At 43.4% G+C, this 26,006-nt stretch overlaps 1 protein-coding gene across 1 annotated transcript in view; it reads right to left on the reverse strand.

Annotated features, from left to right (window-relative positions):
- Positions 1–25,991, reverse strand: part of DDX59 (DEAD-box helicase 59) — a 38,539-nt gene extending 12,548 nt beyond the window's left edge. The window contains exons 1-2 of the mRNA XM_019638077.1: positions 25,809–25,991; positions 24,260–24,416 (exon numbers count right to left, since the gene is read on the reverse strand). The gene's annotated coding sequence lies outside the window, so the exon portion shown is untranslated. The remainder of the gene's footprint in view (positions 1–24,259; positions 24,417–25,808) is intronic.
- Between the last annotated feature and the right edge of the window lie 15 nt (positions 25,992–26,006).

The following is a 26,006-nucleotide window of genomic DNA, read 5'->3' on the forward strand; positions in this document are numbered from 1 at the left end:
GCTCGGCGGGGAGGGGCGGGGCCCGGGTGCTCCGCGCTGTGTCCACGCCCCCTTCCCGGCTCAGGGCTGCAGGGAAAGCTCCCAGCTGGACTTAGGCTGGGAGGCTGCTGCGCAGGGAGGGGCAGCAGTGGGGATCCTCTGGGCAGAACTGACGTGATCGCGTGGGCCCGGACGGGGGAAAAAAGAGTCAGACGGTCCCAAAGGACGGAAGGGGCGGCGCCGGGCCTGGCGCACTTACAAAGTGGAAGTCCGAGTGTAGGGGAGGCCTGGACACCCACCCTGCTTTTAGCTGGCAGAATGACTCTAAAATTAAACCGAGCAAGTTTCATGTGGCATACTGATATACTGGATGGTATTTCCACCACGGCCACACCCCACCCGACACCAAAAACAAAATGACACAGTCACGGTTCCCGGTCCCTCCCTCCTGGAGACATTCCTCTGCTGTGCAGCCTCCGGAGCCACTGTCCCCAACAGCTTGTGGTGCAGGGACGGGATGGGGCGGGAGCAGAGGTGGGTGACTTCAGTGTTTTCGGGTGTCTTTAGTATTTTAACATATTTTCAGTCTTAATATTTGATGCATATGATACACTGAATATATAAATTTTAAAGCACACTAATAAAACGAAAGTTTGTGACTGCCTCGTTATCAATATTAACCACATATCTGCGCATCTCTCGGATTCTGCCATTATCCTGAATTTTGTTCGTCTCTCCTTGCTGCTTTTTAGTAGTTTTATCACGGTTGGATACATTCCTAAGCGATACATTGTTTCATTTATCTTCTTTTTTGAACTTTATAAAAATAACATTATTATATAGCCTTGTGGGATTTGCTTTTATCATTCAACATTTGTTTATTTCTGCTAAGTTAAGTGTAAGCAAGTAGAACATTTTGGGTCTGTCAAGTAGTTTGGATATAGCTGTTGATCCATCTTCCTGTGGACACTTGAGTTATTCCCCAGTATTTTGTTCTTAGTGGCGAATTTACCATGAAGCTAATGAAATTTGAGCATCAGGGCTTCTCCCTCCCATGAGTCTCTTGGCAATGTGTTCACATGGTCATATATTTTTGTAAACTCTGCAAAAGAAAGCTATTTAAGTCTGTTCCCATTCCTTCAGCACTTCTCAAGCTGGATGGTGATGGGTGCAGGCATCTGGGGACCCAGCCAAGGTGGGTTGAGTTGGGGCTGCATTTACCACTTCGAGTGCAGGAGAATGTATCTTTGAGGGTTGCAGTCTGTTCACATTAGGCTATTGCTTTTTATGCCAGACTGAGAAGGTACAGGGACAGATATACCAGGATGTGAACGCATCCTACAGCATCCAGCACCGGAAGTGGGTGCAAACATAGTTTGAAATGTAGGGAGCTGGAAGCTAGTCTGTAAAAATTCATTAGATGTGTAAAATTGGAAGCAGAGGATCCGGTTCTGACCAACGCCTAGGCAATGGAAGTTCTCTCCCATCAGGAATGTATTCATGATTATATGATTATAAATGAACTTGACATTTTTCTTTCTTGATGGGAATCACAGAAAGTAAAATGTATCACACTCGCTGAGTTTGTAGGTCACAAACCTGTTAACAGAACTGCATGGAGTCTGCCTGAATATGAAGACATGTTTTTTTGGGGGGTTTTTTTGTTGTTGTTTTTTTTTACGAATACTAATAAAAAAGGTTTAATAAACCATGCTAAAAGAAATTTCATCAGTTGTTCTAATAATGTCATTTAGAGCAAATTTTTCCCCCTCCCAATCCAGGATCCAGTCCAAGATCTTTTTTCTTTATTTCTGCAGAATCACTTAATGAATAATAGTTCTTAAGTTTCATGTAGTTAATTTTTTCAATCTTTTCTTTTGTAGTTAGCAACTTTGGTGTCTTAAAAAAAATCTTTGTCCTGCCAGGGGTTGAGGGGAGGAAGGGATGAGTGGGCAGAGCTCAGAGGACTTTTTAGGGCAGTGAGAATACGCTGTGTGACACTATCATGATGGGTATGTCATTATACATTTATCCAAACCCATAGACAACACCAAGAGTGAGCCCAAATGTACACTATGGACTCTTGAGTGATGATGACGTGTCACTGTAGGTTCATCAGGGGTAGCAAATGTACCATCTGGTGGGGCAGTTCATAATATGGGAGGTTGCGATGTGACGGGGGGCAGAGGGCATGTGGAAAATCTCAGTACTTTCCATTCGATTTTTCTGTGAACCTGAAACTGCTCTAAAAAAATAAAGTCTATCAAAGAAAAAAATTCTTGCCTACCCTAAAGTCAGAAAGGTGTTTCCTAGAATTTAAGGAGAAAGGTTTAGAGTTTTGCCTCTTACGTTGAAATCATCAGTCCATGTGGAACTGGTTTTGTCTGGGATGGAGTAGGGGCCCATTTCCTTGTGTTCCAGATGGCGAGCCAATCGTCCAAACGCCCTGCATTGAGGTCTGCAGGACCTTCTCTGGTCACCCATCAAGGCTCCCAATGCACAGGTCTGCTCGTGGACCCCCCCATCCCTTCCAAGTTGTCTACGCCTGTGCCAGAACTGCTCTCCTCATTACTACACCTTTACAAATTGTGCCATCTGTGGAGCATGTTTTCTTCAGGGGCGTCTAGGCTATTATTCTCTCAGTCCTTTGTTCTTTTTGTGTACATTTGAGAATCAACTTGTCAGTTTCCATAAAAAAGTCCCAATGTGATTATGACTGTAAATGCATTGATGCTATAGATAAACCTGGGGGGAGCAGTGACCTGTCTACAATGTTATGTTCCTATCCGTCTCTAGTTAGTCAGGTTTTCTTTAATGATTTCTGTAGAATTTTCAAATTTTCTCCAGAGGCTTGCCCATCTTTTGTCAGAATTATTCCTTGATTCATTCCAGTTTATATTATTTTAAATGGTTTTTAAAAAGTTATGTTTTTGAATTGCCTGCTGGTGTCTAAAAATGAAACTGATTTTTCACATATTGATATTATAACCACCTTACTAAATGGTCTTCGTATTTCTAATAACGTATAGATTATTTTTAGTTTTCTATTTAGAGAGACACATTTTAAGTAATAAGTTTTGTTTTTCCTCTTCTTTCTCTTATCTTACTTTGCTGGCTACAATCTGCATTCCCGTGTTGAATAAATGTGATGATAGCAGACATTCTTGTCAAGTTCCTGACTTTAAAATACCTTAATTCACGTCTCCTCATTAAGAATGATGTGTATTGAAGGTTTTTCAAATACCCTTTATTAAGTTAGGAGAGTTCTTTCACTCTGAATTTGCTAAAAATTTCATCATGCATGAGTATTGGATTTTATCAAATTTTTTTCTCTCTTTCTTTTTACCCTGTGAGAGCAACAAAAGGTTTTCCTCCCCTAATCTATTAAAATGAAGAATAATATTTTTAACTCAAAATATATTTGTATTTATATTTTTTACATATACACTTACTGCATTGTGGCCAGAGAATAAATATGAGTTTGATTCTTCAAAGTTTCCTGAGACTTGCTGTCTGAGCTAGTCTGAGGTCAGCTTTTAGAAAAACGTTCTAACACAGAGGAAAATGTTTCTTTCATCGATAGACGGTGCAGCGATACATTCAAATAAATCCAGCTTGGTGGTTCACATTTTCTGCATTTCACATTTGCCAGCCTCTATGCCTCTCGCTCATTAGTAGATAAGCCAGACCAGCCATCCCCCGTGACAGTGGCAGACTGTTATATTTCACCTGTCATCCCAGCAGTTTTAGTTTCGTGTATCTGGGGATCATTTTGTTTTAGAATTAATTCTTGTAAAGCAATGTGAGCATTACTATGCCACAGAGCTTTAGATTTGAATGCAGCCACCGACGTTCAACGACAACCCCGGTCACTCTCCATACCCACGCGGGAGGGATGGTGTGACAGCATCTGCCACACCACCAACCAACTTACTGAGTGTTTTTGGAGGCAGCGAGCTTCCTGCCTTACAGGGCAGCCTGGTTCTTCATTGGAGAGCTCTGCATGATTGCAATTACCATTCTTTAGACTCTCTGGAAGGCCAGGCATTCTGCAAAGCATTTCACAAGCATTGTTATGTTTAATTTGCAGTACAACCCTGATTTTATCCCCCATTGTACTAATGAAGCAACCGGCCCAAGGTCACACAGGGCCTAATGGAAGAGCAGGGAGTAAGCCCAGGTCTGCCTCCCAAACCCACTAGATCATGCCGCCAACTTCTTCTTCATATCAAGTGTACAACCACGTTCCTTCAACGTTCAATCAAGGGCTCTGGTTCTAACCACCATTTTCAGTGTTCCCAGCATTCCCGGTCCTTTGGAAACCTCAGAAATTAACTCGGGCTAATATGTGTTCCAACCGTCATGGGTTTTCTCATAGAAGCTTTGGACCTTGCCACATGCCTTCATATTGTCACCTTTGGACACCTAGTCGGTCTTTACATGTGCGATGCCTCCTTTTTCATGTGCAGCCTGGTGAGTTCCAACTCATTTCTGTACGGGCTTCAGGCATGCCGACTGGAGCCTAGTATCAAACCCTGCATCTTTCGGGGCCACTACGTCAAACCTCAGAGCTTTGCAGCTCTTGCACGTGCCTCTGCCCTACTGTATGCATTTGAATTAAGAGCTCAGGTTCAGATTTCCAATCAGGTCTCCGTCAGAGCACAGTCTAATTAATCTAAACTGCTAATTCCGTTTCCTTCACACGCGTCTTCACCGACATGGTTTGATGATGGTCTTTGAATGGTGGGGCCTCAGGAAGCCTCACCTGTAGTCGTTCCCATGGAAACCGCGTGTGGCATTACTAATGCATTCCGATTATGCATGGTGCCTGATAGCAGGGAGGGGCAGGAAAGCGTCCAGAGTGACTCAGTTAGACAGGAGCTGTGGAATGCATACATCCTACATGACCATTCTGAGAGTTTGCCTGAAGCTGTGTCTGAGAACAGCGAACGCTGTAATAATGTGAGCTGACCTGTAAGTTATTCTCAGGTGCTGTTGAGACATGTACAGAAGTAATAATCCCTATCGTTCTTCATCCCAGGAAACTTCGGCCTCACACGCATTAACTTATGCCTACCTCCGTAACTTTTCTCACACGTGAGGCTTGGGAACCCGTCTTACAAACCTCCATCATGGTGAAGACCAGAAAGCACAGGCTGACAGCATCTGGCCGCCTCCCACTTTTTTTTGTTTTTTTCACTTGCATCATCACAATGAACCAGACCACAATGAGGACCCCCTACTTTCTTCCTTTGGTACCTTTTCCCGATAAATATTACGACAAAGTCGTCAAACTCTAAAAATTGAATTATTTACTCATTCATCAGAATGGGTAAATTTATGGGCTCTAGCATGTGGCAAGCTGGGACAACTAAAACGGGAGAGAAAAGAGGAGGGAAAGGCCCAGCGTGCGAGTTGGGCGAGTTGAGCGTATCTTAGGAACTAAAAGGAGTTACGTATTAATCTACTGAGGTCAAGTTACGCTGCTGTAACAGATGATCCCCAATTTCAGTGGCATATAAAACAAAGGTTTGTTTCTTAGTCATGTAGCAATGTCCAGAGAGGATTGCAAGGGGATGCTTTAATATGACTATAATGCTACAACGAGGTAGGAAGCCGAGACAGTAATTCAGGCTAGAGAAGATGGTGGCCTGAGCTAAGGCCAGTGGCAGTGGGGATACAGAGAAGTGGACAGAATCAAGAGATAGGTGGAAAGTAGAGTTAATAGCTCTTCCTGATTGATGGGACATGGAGCGTGAAAGAGAAGTCATGTTTGACAGTCAAATTCAATATATACTATGTAGCTTTATACTAACCACAAAACATAACATGAAGATAAAAGCTCTTAAAGAGATGAATTTAATACAATAGCATGATACATATATTATTGTTGATACCTTTAGAAATGTCTTCCTACTCTTCTCGAAAACGTCATAGAATTTATGATCTCAGTGATCAATATTATTCTTTCAGCCCAAACTCCTGGCACAGGTATATTCATAGAAGTACATCATTCTTGACAGTGAAGCTTCCAGGATGCCAAATTAGGAGACACCTTGTTAAGACTAGGTCTATCTTACATTCCTCTTAAAACTGGAACTTACAAAGATGTCATGGATGGTTGGGAAAACTAGATGGGTACTGAGCTACAGAGTCTACTCTTGGAAACCTCGGCAAAGTGGGGCACATAGAGGCTTCACTAGATTCCACCGTGCAAGGCCGTCACACTCAGAAGACACCATATGAGACTCAGACCATCAGGACATTTAGAAACCTGATGCCAATACAGCATTTTCCGGAGGAAATTGAAACTGGATCCCTACCTCATGCCATATATAAAAAATGAACTCCAAATGGACAGACTCAGATGTAAGAGCTAAAGTTTTAAAACTCTTAGAAGAAGACATAGGAGTAATCTTTATGACCTTGGGTTAGGCAGGACCTTTTTAGCTATAACACCCAAAACACAAGAGGCAAAAGACAAAATCAAGAAATTTAAAACTTCTGTGCTAGAAATGACGCCATCAAGAAAATGGAAAGACAACCCACAGAATGGGAGAAATGATTTGGAAATCATATATCTGATAAGATTATCCACAATATATAAAGAGGTCTTACTACTCAACAATGAAAAGAGAAATCACCCAATTTTTTAAAAGGGCAAAGGACCTGAACAGACATTTCTCCAAAGAAGACATACAAATAGCCAACAAACACGTGCCAAGGTGCCCAACATCACTAGTCATCAGGGAAATGCAAATCAAAGCCACCATGAGATGCCACCTCACACCAACTAGGACAACCATTTAAAAAAAACCAGATAGACAATAACAAGTGGTGACAGGATGGAAAGAAACCAGAACCTTTTATACATGCTGATGGGAACAGTAAATAGCTATTTTGGAAACCAGTCATGGAATTACTGTATGACCCAGAAATTCTACTCCTAGATTCCAAGAGAACTGAAAACAGACGTTTGAACAAAAACTTGTCCATGTGTATTCATAGCAGCGTTATTTATGACAGGAAGTAGAAACGACGCAGTGTCCATTACAAATGGCTTAACTTAATGTGGTCCATCCACACAATTCAGCGATAAAAAATTAAGGACTGATACATGCTACAACTTGGATCTTGAAAACATTAAGCTTAGTGAAAGAGGTCAGTCACAAAAGACCACATATTGTGACTCCATATATGATACATGACATGTCCAGAGCAGGCTAATCTGTGGAGACAATATTAGTGGTTGTCTAGGGCTGAGTGTGTGTGTGTGGCGAGGAGGGTTTAGGAAAAATGGGGAGTGACTGACAATGGGTTTCTTTCTGGAGTGATGAAATGTCCTAAAACTACATAATTGTGATAGCTGTACAACCCAGTAAATATACTAAAAAACACTGAATTGTACACTTGGACTGGGTGAATTGTATGGTAGGCGGGTCTCAATAAAGCTTTTACATGAAGATTTTAAAGGAGCTATTTCTGAATGGTGAACTTACGTTGATTTTTGTCTTTTTGTTCATCTGTGTCTTCCACAGTGAACAAGTATTTCTAGTTGTAAGAGAAAAGAAACAATGTTCTTGGTTTAAATGGTGTATCTCAACAAGGTAACTTCTTAGAATTAAGTGCAGAGGTCTCTGGGTTTAAGACCATTAAGTGAAATACTTGTCCCTCATAAGAAAACTGTTCCTTGTCCATGCCATTTCCTGCATCTCCTATTGTTCTCTACTGTAAAATAGAGGAAGTTTTTTTTTTTCCTTCAATAACGAAATCTGTGGGTGGTTCTACTTTTTTCATTTTCTGTGGTGATTCATTGCAGGCTGAATGCCTTTCCGTTTTCGACTTTTCATTGTTTGCTGCCTCACCAGAACCTTCTGCACTTTAAAATCTTAATTTGGGTGGAAATACATTCACTGTGGTTTCACTAATTGGGTTTAATACTTTCATCCACTTTAGCAGACGTCGCTCTTGCTCCATATCTCACCCCGTGACCAAATATCATTTGGTTATAATCCCTTAACAATGGTAAATGCAAGCAACAAGGAATACATGTTGAAAAAAAAATCTTAAATATCGATTTGACAATGTAATAATATATTGTGGGAATAAAAATGATTGTGATTATAAATTGTCTAAAACATTATATAAAAGTATTTTAACGAACTGGGGATTTTTCTCTTTGTTATAGCATATGTTGATATGTTGATTAATTACTTTATTGTAGGTGGGTGGATTAATCAGCATTGAATGATAATTTGGCGTAAGGAAAATAAGGTTTCTATAAATAGGCAAGTATCAATTTGTATGTCTATAATTTCTTAATGTGAGGGGAAAACCCCTTACATTTGGCCTCAGAAGTAATGTGAGTAGAGAGAAATGGTAGTATTTTTTTTGCGGGGGGAGCCAATTTATAATTCTAAAAACGTATAAATAAAATGAATCAAATAATTGCGTCTTTCCTGTATAGGCTCTACCGGCATATAACCATTAGTTATAGAGATATTCTGGTTACTAAGAGAAGCAGGCATAATCGAATTAGAGTATCACTGTGCTGCAACCTCTAATGAAATATTGGGTACAGGCATAAACCAGCAACGGCTGCTATAAGCACTGGGTGAAAAGCTGACAGGGCTTCAGAGCCTGACAATGCCTGAATTCATTGATCAGTCTCAGCACCACAGGAAGAGGTCATCAGATGTTTTGTGCCTCCTGACGGACATACACAAAGCCTGGTACAAATTAACCATTTATTCATGCCCTATCCCTCCACCCCCACCCCGAATTGAACCTATATCCAATTGAGCCTCTGGATGTATCAATTTACAGAAAATATAGGAGACAGGAATCTTTTAAACAGCATCACTGGGATGCAATTAGCAAAATTCAGACTGTGGAAAACTTACAGGAAAAATGATAAACACATTTCAAGGCAAAGAAAGTGAGAGCGAAACAGAAGAGGAACCCACAGTTTACAAGAGACATATAAACGCAATGTAATATGTGGCCCTTATTTGGTTCTTGATTTAAACAAACTGATTGTAAAAATTTCAAGAGCTGCCAAGGAGACACTCTCTACTAACGGCAAAACCAAGATCGCAAGCCCCACCTACTCTCGCAGACTTTGGTTGGCATAAATCCTATAATCACAGGGTGTACCTTTTAGTTAAACCTTCCTGTCTGGAGCTGAACCTCCTAAAAGTCAGCACTTTAAACCTCATCAATCACTGATTCTCAGACTGAACTGAGTTTGTGAGATCATTTCCCAAGGGTAGGCATCAGAGAAGAACCCAACGCTTGAAGATGATTTTTTTTTTAAAGTCCCTGGAAAAAGGGAGATAACCCAAAGAAAGAGAAAACCCAGAAATAAAAAATCACCTACTTTGCAAATTTGCTGAGAGCCCTGGTCTTCACAACACTTGGTGGTTCAGAGCTAATGCCAGATGGTATGTTAGTGGAGGGGACAGTGGGACACTTGGCCAAGGTGATGCCATTTTGGGTCTTTGTTTGTTTTGTCTTCGGAGTGGTTTTGTTTTGTTTTCCTGTTTTAATATGAATGACTGAGAGTTTAGAAGACCCAGTATTTCCAACCAAACAATGAAGCCATTTTGTGCAAGTTTGACTCCAAAGCAACAAGACAGCCTCCTAGCCTCCCAGCTCCATATGCCCCAGGATTACTTTTCAAATTAATGGGAATCTTGAAATCCAACCAGGCTTGGAAAGGCAGACATCCCTCATAAATCTCTCCCTCTCTATTGGAACTCCTGCAATAACAGGGCCTCGAGCCCTGTTCCCTACCTGGCCAGGTGTGTTGTGATGTTTTACTGGTGTTGCACAAGGGACAGGTCCACTGTATCTCCCATGATAGCACCTTCATTCTGGAAGACAGGCTTTCTCATCTCCAGTCAGTGGTTTTCACCTGGAGTCCAGGGAATGTGCAGGGCGGACAGAGGGGGCAACTGTCTCCTGGGCAACGAACATCGACCCCTGGGAGCGGGGATGGCTGGAAGTTTTGAAAAGCAGTGGGGTTTCTCAATGCCATGATGCTCTGTTGAGGTTAAAAAAGTTATTTCCGTGGAGAAAAAGGAAGAACACATGCTCAAATCTTTTCAAAATTGTTTTAAAACCACTACCTTAAGTCTTCTCTTCCCCTGGTTAAATATTTCTTACTCTTTGAAATATTGGTAACATATACTTATATATTTAACATATAAATATATTTAATATTGTTTAAATATACTATATAACATAATATATATTATATCATATGCATAATATATAATGAAGTATGTATTATATAATAAATGAATATATTATATATCATATTTAAACATATACATTAATACAAAAGAGTAGCCTAACCCACCTTTCCTTTTAGGCCACAATAACTCTAAATAGAAGCGAATCACCACATGTCATGATAACATGTTCGAAACTAAGAGTTCCACTGCGACACCCAAACACAAGTAATAGATACGTGACAGACACTTGTCCTTGGCTGCCTAACATCCATTCTCTGCACTTCCAGGGACAACTCTGGTTTCTTTTTGGGAATCCACTCTTCCTCTCAGTCCATGGGGTTCTGTGGGTGTGCCTCCACTCCTGGATCCCGGGGTGGCTTGGGACTCAGCCTCGCCATTCCCTTGACAACAACTGGTCCTGGGATGGGCACGTGACTCCACTCAGCCACGAGATAAGCAGCGCTCCTTTAATTCTGCAGCCAACGTGCCACAAGGAGCAGGACAATGAAACCGTCTGTTGTTGTTTAGCTGAGCATCAGCCACGTCTGAGGTCTGCTCTACTGTGGGGCTTCTTAGGTACAAGGCCCAGTAAATTCTCTTCTCCCTTTTTGTTTTATTTTGTTTTCCTTACACTAGTTTGCGCTAGGTTTTCTGGAACTTGCAATACAATGAACCCTAACAGATATATTTCCGACTAGTTCTAAAGCTCCAAAATGCAAAATGACACACTATGGAGTTAAAAGAATTTTTCATAACCCAATAAAACATCTGACTAGCTGACATATGCAAACGCGCGCCCTATTATCAGATTGCAAAGACACACAAAGAAAGCATCGTGTGTGCACCGTGGTCCCAGAGCCGGAAGCACTTGACACGCTCGGGACGGCTTCCTCGCTCCTCATCAGGTCATGAATGGCATTACTGGAGATTTAAGAGCTTAGACACTGGTTGTTACCCAGACTTCAGCCTGAAGTCTTCCTGGGATGAGGTGGGAGCATCGATAAGTATAAAAGGACATCCGGCAATGTCTTTCTCTTTCTAGTAGCTTCTTTTCGAGGAAGCCAAACTCGCCTTTTCCACAGACCCCACCGCCTCATCCTGTGGTTCTTAAAAGGCACCCAGAACCTTTCTTCTTTCCGCTTAGAGGCAATCAATAATGCAGAGGAAGAGAACACCAAATGTTACAGGACCAATCTAACGCCTTCCAAGTCCCTTTAGAAGTGTGTCCTAGAGAGAATACTGAAGGACCCTTCTAGGGGTTTCTGTGTTGTTCTAACATCAACATAATAAGAAACATTCATGCTCCATGTTGTCTGTTTGGAAAAGTCCCCTTGGATCAGATCAGTGGAGGCCAGCTGGAGGTCAGCATCGCACGTGAAGCCAGACGCTTTCCGCACCAGAGATAAGGTCACACAGGCTGAGGGGGCCGAGGGTCTTCCAACACACGTCCCTGACGGAGCGACTGTACCAGGATTATCCTCGAAGCCAGGCGTTTACCTCATGTTAAACACTGGCAACGGAAGGAATTCCATTCCTTTTTAGTAACCATGTCAGGACCATAACAGGCCTCGCAAGAATTTAATCAACTAAGGTTTATCCAAACCCTCTGGGCCGAGGTTCTTCTGTTCTCAGTGGAAACAGAAAGCTGCTGACAACTGTAATCAGTGTGACAGCCCTTCATGTGTGCAGACACTGTGATGAAAAGCTCTTCTTTATGCAAACATCTTAACTCCATTAACTCAGTCATTTTCAACTGGGGACGATGTCTGCGGACTTTTTTGGTTGTCACAACTTCGGGGGCGGAGGGTTCCACTGGCATCTAGTGGGGGGAGGCCAGGCACACACACACACACCACCCTAAACATTACCAGTACCAAGGTGCTAATCTCTGCCCCTTTTCCTCACACGGTTGTCGTTGCCAGACCTTTAATAATCATTTGAATTTTCTTTGAACCTCCTCTCAAGCTTACATTATCTCACTGGACCGGAGCTGTGAATGACCATAACTGAAAACTGAGCACAATCTACCTCACAGTTTCTTCAGTCTACGACACTGGGTAAGGAATGATCTAGAAAGACATGTCCTGTGTGAAGATTACAGGCTCAGAACTTCTCAGGGGACAGGGATGACCCCCTCTGAACGCCGGTATGTACTTGGTTGAATGGCCAGGGCGCCCCCAAAGGTCTACTCGAATGAGACTGCCAGACCATCTGAGGCCGATGGAAAAAGCAGAGAGGCCGAGGGTGGAGAGCAGAGAACAGACGGGCTCCCTGAGCTGCAGCCAGAGGAATAAAGGGCGATAGAAAGTGGACGGGCAGCTTGCCAAGGTTTGCTCTTAAGGCTCGCAAGCCAGCGGCCAAAGGAAGGAGCTGAGCAGAGCCTCCTAGGCTCCGACGCGTTTTACTGCAGCCGGGGGACATGCAGTTAAGATGTCTTTCAGGGAATTCTTCAACTTCCGTAACTTTTCCAATGTTTATATTATTTCTCAATAATACAGAGTAGGCAAACCCTAAACATGAAAATGCTTATGTGTTTGCTTCAGAAACAGTGCGAGTAGACCTCTTTGAGACTAACCTCAAAAAAAAAAAATTCTAGAAGAAACATTAGACTAGCCATAGCGAGGAAGAGAAGTGATTTGGGGAAACCTCTGAGGTCTGCAGGAAGAAATTTGGGGTACGCGAAGGGCTAATGCTGGGTTTGGAAGAAACTTCCGGTCTGGAAGATGGAAGTTCAATCCTGTATTCCATCCTGCCTCACTCATGAGGGGATGTCATACATGGTTTTCTGATTTTGATTAGCATTTTCTCCTAACTACTGCTCTTAAATTCAAATTATAGCTTTCCAGAGGGTAAAAGAAAAGAAACAGGCTGAGGTTTGTATAGCGATCACATAACCACTCCGTTCTAAAACCATAGATTCTGCCATTTGTTGAGTTTTCGTGCCAGGTTTGGCCTTTCTCAAGCTTGATGTCTATATACAAATATTCACATTGGAGAGTTGGAACAAAAAATCATTTGGTTGGTTGGAGTTCTGTAAGGAATATATAATATGTTCCTTCAAATTTTAGTACCAAGTATGTTTTTCTATTTAGATGACTCACAAAGACCTTATTGGCACGCTACCCACGGAGCATGAAAGATGGTTGGGATGAATATAAAAAATAATTGCAACTGTGATCAAGGAGAAGATGGCGACTTAAAGTCTGTCACATCCCCTCTATTTCATTCCAACTCCATCTGCTGGGGCCACTCAGTAGGCAGGAGGGGCGTGGAGGGTGACAATCACAGACCTGACGTGATGCTTTCTTCACTGTGGGCAGGACAGGAGCTGGGGGGCAGAGTGGGACAGTGCCAACATGAAGACCTGAAAACGGTGGTCTTTGGTCGCTGGACCCCCTGATGGTGTTATGACAGTCAGACCGGCCGCAGGTTGGTTTCTGCCCTGAGAGTGCATTTTCTCCTCGACCTCAGGGAGCTGGGGAGGAACCAAACCGAGCCAGGAAAACATGAGGAGACCAGGAAGCAGACAATCAGAGACCACTGCCTTTCCACCTTCTCAGGACCACCGACATGTAAGCTCCTCCTACAAAGCCCAGGACCAGCAAGAGAAAGAATGGACTGAACAATCAGACTGAGTCCCCTGTGAAACAGCTGCTGGGAGAGACAGATAACAACTTGCACAGCAAGAAAAAAATTAATAAGAATGCCAAGATGTGAATGCAGCATAAGAGAGACTTTCTGGAGATAAATCAAACCATGATTTTCAGACTAAAATTTCATAAAATGAAGGCCGTTGCTGAAACTCGAATTAGAAGCCTGGAAAATTCAATGGAAGAAATACCTCAAATGACAGAGCGAAAATATAAAGAGATAGAAATAGTAATGAGAGAGAGAAAGAGAGAGGGGGGAGAGGGAGAGGGAGAGAAAAGAGAGAAGGTGAGAGAGAGAGAGAGAAGGAAGGAAGAGAGGGAGGAAGGAAGGAGAGAAAGAAAGAAAGAAAGAAAGAAAGAAAGAAAGAAAGAAAGAAAGAAAGAAAGAAAGAAAGAAAGAAAGAAAGAAAGAAAGACAGACAGAAAGAAAAGAAAGATTTGGGAGATTGACCCTGGAGGTAAATTCCAAAAAGAGGAAAAGCAATAGATGTTGGAAAGAAAATAACAGAAGAAAATATTTTTGTGTTGAAGACCAGAATGTACAAATTCAAAAGGCTGACTAAATCCTGGGCATAATTCCTAAAAGCCAAAAGCTGGAAGCAGCACAATCATCCTTCAGCACCAGCCACTCACCTGAGGGACTAAACAAGCCGGCACACACACTAGGAAATACAAGGAAGGAGCTAGTCAGACACGCAAACCAACATGGATCCACAGGGAATTGTGCCGAGGGGGGAAGGCCAGTCCCCAAAGTTACATGCTATACAGTTCTATTCACATGACATTTTTGAAATGACAAAATTATAAAAGTGGAGAACAGTTTAGTGGTGGCCAGGGGTTAGAGACAGGGGGTGGGGGGTGGGGGGTGGGGTGTTGTAGGAGGATCCTTGTGGTGATGGGACAATTCAGGATCTTTTTGTTTCCAGTTTTCTTGAGTATCTTGACTATGATAGTGGATACCTGAACTTACACATATAACAACATTGTATAGAGCTAAGTACACACACTAACAAACACAAGTAAATCTGGGGAAATCTGGATACAATTGGTGGCTACAGTGTCAACACCCTGCTTTTATACATATTACAGTTTTACACAATGTTACCATTGGGGAAACTGGGTCACACTTACACGGGGACCTGTATCATTATTTACAATAGAACTGCATGCTAATATATAGTTATCTCAATTAAAATGTCAATCAAAAATAATAGCTCCTGAATGTTTTCAGTATTTCAAAGGGCACTAAAAATGAGAGAAATAAATACCACTTGTTCCTGGAAATACGTAGCTATAATTTTTTAGAAAGGCATAGGGACTATATGACGAAAAGTTAAAATGTCATTGAAGTAGATTTAAAACAAGATCTGAACAAATGGAATGATTTACCATGTTCCTCGATGGGGAGACATTTTAAAAATGATAAATCTCTCAAAATTAAGATACAAAGTCACTGCACTTCTAATCGGAGTTCTAACCGGGGTTGTTCTTGTTTTTTTCAATGGGGGTGAGAGGATGTTGGATCAAACTATCCTAGTGCTTATGTGGAAGATTAAAGCTCAAGAACATAAAAAGTGATAAAAACGAAGAATGGTGACAGAACTTGCGTCACGAGACATCAGGCCACTGCGATCAAACTCTGTGGCCCGGGTCTGGCACCCGACAGGTCAGTGGGACACATCAGCGTCCAGGAGCAGACTCCAGGGCCCATGTGAACTGGATATAAGAAAAAGGAGGGGCTTCCCTGTGGAGGACAAGCACAGCTCATGACCACACGGCATTGGCATGACGGCTTACCCACCGGGGAAGAAATTACAGCCAGGCCCTACGTCATACCACTAAGTTCTAGAACAACAAAAATCTTAGAAGGATAGCTAGGCGACAACACATGATCTTAGAGTGAAGGACTCTTTCAACTAAGGAAACCCAAATGCTAGTTCCCAAAAAGACATGTTTGGTGATATAAAAATTAAAACCATTTTTGAATTCAACAAATCAATGATGGAGGAGGAAAACATACTATGCTATGACAGGAAAAGGGCTAATGTCTATAATAGGCAAAGAACTATGACAAATTGAGAAAGACCCCCCTCACCACACACACACACACACACACACACACACACACACACACACACACAATGAGCAGTGTGTCCCATAGAAAGGCAAATACAAAATGCCAAGACACATACGTACGTGTAAGTAAAGATGCTCATACTCACCAGTGGTCAGGGAAACGCAAATAAAAATAACATACTGATACGCTCTCTATTCATTAGATTGTCAAAGTTAAAAAGTAATGCTATCTATCACCTATATCTGATTGGGACTGAGGGGATTACTCTCATACGCTTCTAGTGGAAACGTCAAGTCTTTTGGAAAGAAATCTGGCGATACTGATTAAAGTTAAAACTACACGTCTTTAGCAGAACATCCCCTGAGTCCAGGAGAGAAAGTACCAAAGCAGAATCTCCCTGAATTAGGCCCGAAGAGGAGATTAAAGCCCACGAAGGAGAAGTTGTCGATACATGGCTCAGCTATGATGGCTGGATGGCTGTGATTCCCCCCCCCATTGTTTTTTTTTTAAAGTGCATTAAATCAAATTTAAACAGCAAACCGTGGTTTTTAATAGATGTTTGATTTTTCTAGTGGGGAGGTGGTTGCGTTCTTTAAGACAGAACACGAAATTAAAGAAAACATGCAAACCAGAACTAAATTGGCGGTGTGACACACTGAGCTTGAAGCTGCTTGGTTTTGCTGACCTGTGAAAGCACGCTATTACCTAATGACATTTAGGAGCCCAAGTAACATCTGGTCTACCAGAAGGCCAACGCATGGGACGATGCCAGGTACATTTTAATATGTTTCTTTCCGCACCTTTGAGTTCTCTGGATAAACCTCGCTAACAGCTCTAGCCACCTCATGTTTAGCTGGTGACAGACTGGAACATGAAGTGACTGACAGGGCTCATGAATGCTTCTTTGTTTGTGCAGTTGGGCTGGAGGGAGGGACTGTCCTGCCCAGCACTTGCCATTTCAACCTCCCTTTGCTGAGATTTATAACTTGGCTGGAACACTGTATTCATCATACAACTTTGGGTCAAAGGATTTTTTCTTTTTACAAATTCTGAAACACACACACACACACACACACACACACACACACACACACCCCAAGTAAAACAAACCAAGTATATTATGTAGAGCCTGATTTTCTCTCTTCCTAAGTTCTCGCTTTTTCTTTTTAAAATTAGTTTCAGGTGTACAAAACAATGTGATAGTTAGACATTTACACCCCTCACAAAGGGATAATAACCCCCCTCCTCACTTTTTATTTTAAGATGTTTTGAGAAAGGAGGCAATTAGGAAAGTGGGTATTTCAGTCAGGTTTTTGATCAAAAACGAGTCATACTCCTGGCAAGAATTCGTTACATCATGTAGTTATAGTTCCATTTGGAATCTAGGAAAAACTAAGACATAGGCTTGGGAAATGTTTGGTAACTTGTTTTCTTTTAGACAATGTCCTCTAAGATAAAGTACTTGGGATCTTCTGAATCAGGTAAAACCTGATTCAGGCAAAACCCACAAAATACTGCTCTAAACTACAATAATAAAAAGACTACAAAACAATTTTTTAAAAGCTCCATGAAACAAGTGTCACAGAATTCAAGGACTGACCAAGGCATCTGAGGTCACTGGGCCCATCTTTCCTCCAGGGGGGACTGTCCCCTTCATTGTTTTATGCAGCATTTTCTCCAGCCCCTTGGAATGTCCGAAGCAACACAATACAGCCCTTTCAATGACAATTGTTATTCCAGCATTTCATTAGCTGGAGCAATGCTGAGTGGAAACGATTTTCTAAATCGAATGCTGCTTCTAATTTTCACTAGGAGACTTAATATTAAGGCAGTGACAACTCTTTTCTAACGCTGGGATTCTGTTTGGGGATGGGTCTTAGCCTGGCATGCCACTTAGAGATGAAGCGTTGGTTCACACATTTACTGCAATTAGTTATGTCTCAGAAGAGATTGTTCTGGGTAGACTCATGCTATAATGCGGTCCTATAACAACACATAATATTTTGAGGTTTTACTGCTTTATCACATACAATGATTCCATAAAATGATAGACTATCCATTTAGACATTCAATTGAAAGTGTCTGGTGGGAAAGAGTTCATCGCTTTTCTTTTCTCTCCAATTCTAGCTTTCACTCTGAATAACCTAAAAGTAGAGCGTGTCTCACATGGCAAAAATAACATTCTGAATTATTGAAGTTCTGTATGATTTTGGATGCCACAAGCTTTTGTCTCTTCGAATTCTCAATGTCAAGCTGTAATTTTCCTCTTCCAGATTTATCCAGAGGCTTTACATTAACAACATAAGAAACTAAACAGGAAGTTACATTTCTCCGATCCAGAAAATTAGGAGGAAAGTGGGGGAACAGAGGAGACAGCCAAGTCAGAAGAAGGAAGCCACCACGTTTTGTTTCTGTTCATCAAAGTCAGACATTCAAATTCCTCCTTTTTGGTCAGGAAGACCAAAAAGACCACACGTCAGGAAGAAGTGCAGCCTACTTCCCAGCTGTCTGTAGGTCATAATGAAAGGAACAACCACGTCCTATACCCGCCGGCAGTTTATAACCTGTTTAGAAAAAGGTCCACAAAAGCAAGGCACAGCTCCCAACTAGTGCTTAAAGGAAGGTTTGATTTCTATGCTTAGTGACTAAAAAAGGAGGAACATTAGCCCAAACGCCACAACTTGTTCAAATACCGACATATTTGAAACCACAATAAAAACTGTTTCCATAGCAAATGCAATACACAACAATAACAGATTTTTGCTTTGTGTTTCTGAATGACACCGGGAGCCAGTTTTGTTTAAGCAGCTACTCAGGACTCACGTAGTTCAGATGATGAGAGCAGCGGGCTCGAGATGTGGGGATTTCACAAAGCGGCCAGGTTCCCCAAGTGAGTGAGTGAATAAATTAGAGAGGAGTGAACATAGCGTTGATCAGTTTTTCAGTTTACTAAATGGGGACTCGGGAAAGCCCAGCCGTCATCAGTAATCACCATTATTTCAAAAGAGAAAGGACATTTTAATGGAAAAAAAAAAGCAGGAAAGAAATAATTTCATAATATAAAATAGTCCTTCAGAGGAAAAGAAAAACAGTTTTATGAAAAAAAAACCTCACTCCATTTTCTAAGTATAAATTCTAATAAAGCGTGATAGACAAGTACTTAGGAACCGGTGGAAACCACTTGGCATAGCGTTATGGGGACCAGCTTTCCGTTTTTAATTCCCATACAAGCTACTTAGGTACGCTGATCTGTCTCATGGCCCTAGAATGTTACTAATGTGTATTTTTTGTTACCTGTTAATTCACCAATCCTTTCAGCTACTCAACAAATACTTCCTGTGGCCTATTACCGGTCGGCACTGCTGAAGATTATGAAGCGGAATGAGGCGGTCGTCTCTGTTGTGGAGCACAGCAAGAGTTCTCACTCAAGGCAAGACACAGGCGGGTCCAAATCGATCAGGGGAGCCCAGGTGGGGCAGGGAAGGCTTCACCGAAGGAGCATTTGAGGTGGAGTGACAGACGAGGAGGTTTCAGTAGCTTACATTGGTCTGGGGGACAATTACGGAGGGAGGTTAATAAAATTATCCAAACCAAGAAGCCTTGGAAAGGATTAAATATGCTCAAGGTGTTGGGAGTAATTTGGCTTGATCAGCATAGGACAGCACTAGAGAAATATGAGTGTAAAGATAGGCCATTTTGCAGATCTTCAAAGTCAAGGCAAGTGTTGAGACAATATCTAGTAACAAGGCGTAGCCACCAAGCAGGTGAGTGGGGATGGAAAGGTTCCTGACCTTGAAATCGGGAGCCGTGACTTTGAGAATCAGCTCTAGGTTTCCCATGGAACCTTGAGGAATTCTCTTAACCTCTCTACACCTCCATTTTCCATCTGTACAATGAGATGAATACCTGTGTCTCATGCTATTTAAGGATGAAATTACATAAGATGCAGTAACGAAAGGCCTAGTTAAGTATCAAACACATGGTCGGAAATTGCTAACGTCCGCTGACTGGGTAGTCATTGAATCATCAAAATTCAGGTTATCGCGTTAACCTGCGGGCTCAAAAAGAGAGAAACTGAGTGGGAGTGGATGAGGGGAATGAGAAACCCGTGGGCGTGGAGAAGCGTCCACAGAAGTGAGAGGTCCTTGGGCTGCTGGATGGAAAGGGCGAGGGTGGCGGGCTGAAGGATGACGACCTGTTTGAGGCGGAGAACTGTCATTAGCAGAATGTGGGAGGCTGCAGCTCAAGGCCAAGTGACGGGAAAGGGGGCGAGTTTGCTTCTGACGGTGCTGGATGTGGGGGCCTAGGGCTGTACCTGGTGGAAAGGTCCAGCAGTTTTTAGGAGGTTTCTCAGGAGAAGAGTGAGAAGCCGAGCTGTGGGTTAGGGAGTCGCCGGTACAGGGACAAGCGCCAAAGCCATCAAGACAGCACTGCGATGCCAAGAGCGGGAGTACCGATGACGGAGGGAACCAAGGACAGAGCCTGAATGGCTCCTCTGCTGGGCGCGGCCAGAAGACAAAGGAGGTGAAGAGCAGCAGAGAGGGGATTCGACAAGTCAGGTGTCTTAGGAGGGCTAGGGACGCCGAGAGAGAGAAGATGGTTTTAAGAACAAAGGGGCACTCATAAGTGCCACACGCCACAGAGGCCAAAGAAACAAGAGGACACGAGTCCCGACAAGGAGGACTTCTGTGGGCGCAGCTTCAGTCGTGTGGTGGGAACAGAAGCACACTGCCAGGCAAGAGAGAAGGGATTAGTTTAAAAGAGATTAATTTACATTTTGCATAAGCAAAAATAATCAAAAGCTACTAAAAACCATACAAAGAGAAAAGTAGGACTCCCGCATCCTTCCAGGAACATCCAGGGATGTCCCATGACTATGTATGTTTCTTAAACACCCTACTAAGCGCTCACTGCTGCTCTGCACGTATCTCCTTTTACTTGACCATGTGATGCCTTGGCGATCTCTCCAGGCGATGCCATGGACCCCTATAGGGAGCACAATTCATTTGACCAGTCCTCTCCCCTACTGCGGGGCATCTGGGTTGTTTCCATCAAGAAGTTGATAACAAGAACAAAATCTTCCTGGTTGATTAGGGGGCACTCTAAAGCTCTAGACCTTGATGACCTCAGTGGTAGGATGACTACTGACCAGCCGACAGTTACACCCACCGCCCCGTCTCCATTATCCTTCCCTTTTTGATTCGGTCCCCGCCTTCACCGGAGGGCTCCCTGCTCAGTAAACTCCCCCAGCCTTCCTGCACGGTCCATCCCAAGGCCATCCCAAAGCTTTCTAGAGAGGAAAAGGGAAGTCCTGCTCTAAAGATGTAAACCTGCATGAGAGGCTGCTGACTGATCTACCTGCAGTTACCATCCGGTAAGGTACGGGGATGCCACCCTCCCACTGCAGACAGCTGGCATTGGAAGTCCCTTGGAAATTGCCTAAGTCCATCTCCTTGTTTTCAGCCATGGGAACCAGACAGCAGAGAAGTGCTCTCTGGGACCCACTGGAACCCAGGGTCCTTACTCCCAGCCCAGGGCTCTTTCTGTTACCTCCGTCCTCGCCTGCCTTCAGTGATGTTAAAAATGACGAACACTTTGCCCATTATCGGAGACTCGGGGACCTTGGTTTGAGTAGGAAAGAAAGGAAAAAGTCAGGTGTCTCAGGAGGGCTAGGGACCTCCTGGGAACCTGATGGCCCGGCTTCGCTTCTCGGTTCAGACGGTGACTCACAGTGCGACTCGGGGAGTTCTACGGCCTCCCTGGGATTCAGTGGCTCCAGCCACACACTTGGCATCAGACCATTCATCCAGGCCTTGCTGGAATTGCTGTGACGGTTGATGAGGTAATCCTTATAAAATTTGGCTGGCCAAGTCAGATGAAAGCCACAACTGCATCTAGAAATCACAGAATGTCAGCTACACGGCACAGACCCTTCCATCCCATATCGGTTGACGACATGCTGCGACGCTATCTCCAGTTAGCCAGGAATTCTCCCCACACACCTTGGCCATTCTTAACCTGGTTGATTCAAACTTTCCTTATTCTAGTTCCTTGAGTTTCAAAACAACCTAAAGTCTTCACCACTTAAGTTCTCCTCACCTTGGTTTCTCCATTTGCCAAAGGGGGATAAGAATAGGGCTGTGGTGAGGATTAAGTAAGTTAATATACCGGGGGTGCTAAAAAAAAAAAAGTATATAAGTGGACACTTTGGTCCACGTTGCTCAAGCAGTAGTTCGCCATCATCAGAAGTGTCTGGATGCTGATGGGAACCACTTTGAGCACCTCTTGTAATTGCAGAAGTCAAACGTGACATGTTTTCATGTTTTGTTATAGGTATATATTGAATATTACAATTTTAATACAGTTTTCCTTTCTTAAAAGGTGTATACATTCTTTGGCCCCCTCTGGATATGTATAGCAGGGCCTGACACATAAAGTGGTAATATGTAATAAGTGTTAGTTACTATTAGTGTAACTAATTGAATGTGGATGATAGGAAATGGATAAACGCTTTCAATTTTAAAAAAATAACATGAAGTCTCACTGCAGTGCCCAATGGTTTAGTGTGTTTCTTTGTTGCTGAGATTTCTACAGAAGTAACAAGGCTTCTAGACTACAGAGATACAGACATGACAAAGAAGGAGCGCTGGGCTGCTCAGGTCCTGGGATGTCCCAGTTTTCTCGTTAAAAATTTGTTTTGTTAGCTATCGTGTTCAACACTGCATCCTCAGCACGCAGGCACTGAATCAATATCGGCCAATGACTGGATGAAACAATCTATGACTTTATCGAAAGGCACAGAAATGGAGAACGGCCACTAAGGAGGAACTCTGGCTGAGACTGTGGATTTTCCAGGAGAGAGAATAGAGAGAGGGAGGGTTGTATATGTAGGAATATGTGTAGCTGTTGCCTGACGGATAGAGATTCTAAGCCTGCAGACAAGAATAAAGAGGGATAGCTGTGCAGCTGGACAAACTGGCCCAAGAACCACTGGGTTTGGTTTTTGTTTTTACAAAGTCAGATATCTTAAGAAGGCAGCGGAGAGCACTTCTTTCTGACAGTGGTCTTCTGCAGAGATCTCCAGTTTTTACAAGGGATCATTCCGAAGGTGTCACAAGGAACACCCTCGTAGCGTGTCTGTCCCCTGAAAATGAATCCTCTTCTTTGTACTCAGGGTGTTTCTCTGTTAATAAGGGCCTCTTACTATGGCCCCAGGTTCCACAGGCTCCCTGAGTGGTAAAGCCATTCTTTGTGTAGGCATTTGTTTCTCCCATTCCTAAACACACTCCTCCCCAGTCGGGGTCAGAGTAATGCCATTCGTACCAAATGCGTCACCATTGAATCAAAGGACAAGTCAGAGCAACTGGCTTTGTTTCCTTCTCTTCCTCATTGTGCTTATTTAGGTTGAAATAGTTGGCAGTAAAATTCGACAAGCATTTAGCCAGCACCCATTGTGAGCAGAGCGCTGTGCCGGGTCACACATGCAACGTACTGTTGGTTAGGCATGGTTTCTGGCCTCAGAACCTTGTATCGCCTTGCAGATTATTATAGTGACTGGCAAAATGTTTCATATCCCTCTTCGATCTCTCTAGGCTATACCGTATTTGCCGGCGTATAAGACGACTGGGCGTATAAGACGACCCCCTAACATTTCCACTCAAAATACAGAGTTTGCTATATACTCGCCGTATAAGACTACCCCCTCTTCCGCACACCTTCCACACACCAAATAAAAGGTAAAACAATATCAGATTTGATTTCAACATTTATATTTATATTCAAATGCTTATGACATGCAGGAAAACTGTCACAAGGCTGTATGTAATCAAACATATACATAAATCGCGATTCGCAATTTTACGCTATCCTACTGGGTGTATGGTCGGCTGTGTGCGATTTTGCGAGTGTGGTAAAATCGCATAACAGCAAAATCGCATAACAGCCGAGCATACACCCAGCAGCGCTGCTGATGCCTGAACGGTATGTGGAATGAAGTGGGCGGGCATCGGGAGGCCACTATGGCACGGGGCAAGCACTATGGGCAGTCTATCTGAAGTGTACCTGGCGTATAAGACGACCCCCCCCCACTTGGAGGCATATTTTTCAGGGCCAAAAAATCGTCTTATACGCCGGCAAATACAGTAGGTTTCTCTTCGTCTGGCTTCTTGCTCTAGGATTCGGTTGAAGGTGAATTTGAGTACATGAGATTTAACAGACGTCTCTAAGAAACCTTCCCAATCCCTGCACCTACATGGCTGTCTGCACCCTTTCTCCTTCAGCACTAACCTGTTTTCCATTGTATTAGATTCATTTACCTTCGTGTCAGCCTCCGTGATCCAGGGAGGGAACAGGCACCAGGATGCCGCCTGAGGAGCAGAGCCAGAAGACTTGGGCCTGTTTTGGAAGCCACGCTCAGAGATGAACCAACCCTGACATCTTGGCCATGCCACTCAACCTCTGCGACCCTCGGTCCTGCATCGAGAACGGAAAGGTAATAATCAAGGGGGTCTCACAGAACGGACGTGAGAATTCACGTAGTTATCATCTGAACCCACTTGGTGAACTATCACCGTGTTAATTTTATTACCCCCTATGTGCTCTAACAAAGGGCCTCCTTGCCCATGAGAAATACGCTATTAATATTCATTAAATTACTGAAAAATGACATCAGCCACCCTGCGGTGTATGATTCTCTGACTCACATTCTTTTCCTAGCCCACACTGTTAGCAAGCCTAATCTGTAGTGCCCTCCTAGGTTCAGGGTGTAGTATTGGTAAGGATTAAACAGGACCAAAGGAGCCTGCTTGCTGGTGGAGGTATCCTTTTACATAGAGGGTCCAAAGCCCCTCCCCTCATACTTCCTATATCTTCTCCTATCTTAAGGGCAGGTAATACCAGACCCTGGGAGTTAAAACATGGGCTTTGGACCAAGACAGTCCTGGGTTCAAATCTTAGGTCTGCCAGTTAGAAAGATTTTTTTTTTAACTTTTCTCAGCTTTAGTTTTCTCATCTGTGACATGAAGGTATCACAGGACTTGACAATGATTAAAATTAGATAATGTATTAAAACGAGATATTGTGAGGAATTAGTGAGTTAAATAAGCTCAGTAAGCATTAACTACCACAGTAATATCCATCCTTAGTCCCTACACAGTAATCGAGCAACTATGGTCTGAGAGCTACACAGGTGCTGGAGACAGACCCTGTCATGGGTGGGAAACACAGGCCAGTAACTGGTGATTGCACATAATGTGGGAAATGCCAAGACAGGAATAAAACGGGGTGCTTGGAGGACACAGTTAGGGGAGGCACCTATGTGACAGCCCTGGCTGGGAGCATGTCAGAAGCTGTCCTGGAGGGCTTCCTAGAGGAGGTGATTACTGTGAAGAGGCTTAACGGTTGAATAGGAGTGAGCCAGGTGGACAGAGGGAGCACACGGGGCCAGGTCACAGCTCTGAGAACGCGTGCCCCTTTGGAAAAACGGAGAGCGGACTTGCCAAAACGAAGCCAGATCATGGTGGGTGTCCGTTTGCTTTGTGAAAGAGTTTATGCTTTCTTTGGAGGGAACTGGGAGGCGCTGATGGATGTGCCCCTCACCTAGAGAGGACGTTTAAGTGGACAGCACCGAGTTAAGAGTCTCCTGATGTCGTGAATACAGGTTCGGAGCTCCACAGGTCCCAAACCTGGTTAAACCATGTGTGCGTAATGAGCTCGCGCCACCGCCATCATTTCGTGGCCCACGCGCGATAACACCCACCCTTTAGGGTTGCTTCGAGGACTAACTAGGATTCTGCACGTCAAGCTCGCAGCAAAGTGCACGCCACATAACCAGCACCTGAGTAAATCCCAGTTCCCTTGGCTTACCCACTTTGCACCTAAAATATGAAAGCTACTGCCAGGCCTCTCTTCTCCTTCCTTCCCTTTCCTGTCCCAGCAGCGTAGGCAGCGGCAGCCAAACGCCAGAGACGCGGAGGATATCCATTCAGGTGAGGATTCCGGAGTTCTGACGGAAAAGCAGCCCCTAGGAGCCCGCTCCGGAGGGGGCGAGGCTGGGCATGCTCA

This window comes from Hipposideros armiger, unplaced genomic scaffold (genome assembly GCF_001890085.2).
Source record: "Hipposideros armiger isolate ML-2016 unplaced genomic scaffold, ASM189008v1 scaffold_37, whole genome shotgun sequence".
Classification (NCBI taxonomy): Eukaryota; Metazoa; Chordata; class Mammalia; order Chiroptera; family Hipposideridae; genus Hipposideros; species Hipposideros armiger.